The sequence below is a fragment of the Mus caroli genome, chromosome 17 (assembly GCF_900094665.2).
Source record: "Mus caroli chromosome 17, CAROLI_EIJ_v1.1, whole genome shotgun sequence".
NCBI lineage: Eukaryota > Metazoa > Chordata > Mammalia > Rodentia > Muridae > Mus > Mus caroli.
Window position 1 is genome coordinate 59,883,304 of NC_034586.1, and position 2,529 is coordinate 59,885,832.

At 43.0% G+C, this 2,529-nt stretch overlaps 1 pseudogene; it reads right to left on the reverse strand.

Moving 5' to 3' along the window:
* Positions 1-302: 302 nt before the first annotated feature.
* LOC110312289 lies at positions 303-902 on the reverse strand (annotated as a pseudogene).
* Between the last annotated feature and the right edge of the window lie 1,627 nt (positions 903-2,529).

A 2,529-nucleotide genomic window follows, 5' to 3' on the forward strand; every position in this document is an offset into this window, starting at 1 on the left:
GTCAAGAAGAAACTCTTCCTTCCTTCCTTCCTTCCTTCCTTCCTTCCTTCCTTCCTTCCTTCCTTCCTTCCTTCCTTCCTCCCTCCCTTCCTTCCTCCCTTCCTTCCTTCCTTCCTTTCTTTCTTACTAAAAGTTTGCTTTATTTATTTTTTTAGTGTAGTCAAGTGTTAGCTATTGATTAAAGTTAGATTTTCTTTTCCTTCTTTTCAAATGTTAGCAGAATAGTTAGCATCACTTTATTAATAATCAGTTACACTAGGTTCCAATGTTTCTGTCCACATCTAGATTGTTCAGGAACTCTCTTACTGGATTCCTTTAGATTTGAGTTCTTGACTATATCTCCAAATCCAAAAGAGTTGAGAGGCTCCAACCCCACAAAGAAATTAACAGCGAATAAACTCCAATTTTTTGGTATAATTACAAGTGAGTACTTTGACCAAATAAAGCCTGTAGCCAGTAGATTGAGATGTGCTGAGTTTCTCTGCAGGTCTGGCCATGACAGCTTATCCTGCACGTAACAATCCCCATTCCATTAATGGAGCCCAGAAAAAAAAAAAAAAAAAAAAAAAAAAACTGTTCGGAGCTGCCGGGCAGGGTTGTATAGCGACCTCAATTTGTTTGGTAGCAACAGCTCAACTTTATCCATGAGTCGGTGGTAGGTGGCCCACTGGCCTTCTGTGCCCCACAGCTATCATCTCAGCAGCCTAGGGATCAACAGCAGCTGGGTGGGAGTGCTGCTGTGTCCTTGTTCCTGGCAGACAATGAAGGGCAGGCAGCTTTTTCTCTATGGTGATAGGTATGTGCCTTTGCCCTAGGGCACCCTTCTCTAGCTCTAACACTTGCTTCCTTACACTTATCTCTTGAACAAATCTACTCCGAGTAGAATAATAGAAGCCACCCATTCCGGAACCTTTGCTCTTGTTTCCTGTCTTGTGCCCGTTCTATCTTCTGTCATTTTTTTTTTCATAGAATTTCCATCATTTCTCATCGTCCCCGTGCAGAGGCTTCCATTATGTGTGTGACTTTGCCTTGTGTTCCCAGTGTTCCAGGCAGGTGCCTTGCTTTTGTTCTCGAGCATCATCAGATGGCTGAACAGGAGATCTGCATGCCTGTGGAGTCTTCTGCAGTCGTGGCCTGCAATGTCAATGTGCTAATGGCTGTAGACACCTACCCTAACCACTCCAGTGCTCATGGGAAGATCACTAAAACCTTAAAGGATGAGCCTTTGTTTGCAAGGGGATAAAGTTCCAGAAGAGAAGACTACCCAGAGAAGCTCTTCAGGGACACGGGGTCAATTAGCCCTTCCCTCTTCTGGTTCTCTTCACACACCTACCTTCACAATGCACTTGCCTCCTGCAAGATTCTTCTGAAAGAAAGAAAACTAAATTCAAGACTTTAAAGCCCTAGCCAGAAAGTTTATTCAAGGTCCATGACTCATGAGGCTTGCCAGTTAAGGGGGGCTTTTTGGGTTTAGAGCAAAGAACCAAGGCTGTAAAGCCATCCCAGGAACCAGCTAGCCTTTGAGATAAGAAAGGCACGCAAGGACAATCTCCAGACAAGCTCAAGATGAGTAATGGACCACCTGCTGATATGGTTTGGGTTTTAGCCAGATGTCCTGCTGACCAAGATAAACACCCTCCCTTTAGAGTTACTATCACATACTGCTCTCTGATGTTTAAATTGCCCATTTGTGTGTAACTGCACTGATTCCTCCCCCAGCCCCAGACCCTTTTATACAAAAAAACCTTAGCTTCCAAGCCTCGTGGTCGAATCCACTGTCTCCTGCATAAGATAAGTTTTGACCTGGAGCTCCGCCATTAAACTACCTCATGTATTTACATCAGTTCAGTCTGTTTGTGATTTTTGGGTGCACACCGAATTGGGAACAGAGTGGGGGCTTCCCCACCAGGTTCTTTCACTCCCAGAAGTATCAGCATGCTCTTTTCACACCACAGCATTAGTGTCCTACACTCACCACTTTTCTCCTTCTCCTTCTCCTTCTCCTCCTCCTCCTCCTCCTCCTCCTCCTCCTCCTTCTCCTTCTCCTTCTCCTTCTCCTTCCCTTTCCCTTTCCCCTTCCTCTTCCCCTCCTCCTCCTCCTTCTCCTTCTTCTTTTCTTTTCTTATATTTTTTATTTTCAGAAAAATGAAAACTTTATTTATAAAAGATACTCATGAATATATAAAGCACTAGGCACACCCAATATTTTTCATATTTTCTAAAATTATAAATGCAGGTGTAGATAGTAATACATACAAACAGTTTTAGTAATCAAGCAACCTCTAAAATGGTAACATCACTCCTAGGTTAATTATAAACATCAACAGTAAATCTTGCACAAAACAGGATGGTGATTTGTACACCTGTGTCCATGTATGTTTTTCCTTTTTTTAATTAGATATTTTCTTTATTTACATTTCAAATGTTATTCCCATTCCTGGTTTTCCCTCCAAAAACCCCCTATCTCTACCCTCCTCCCCATGCTCACCAACCCACCCACTCCTGCTTCCTAGCCCTGGCATTTTCCTA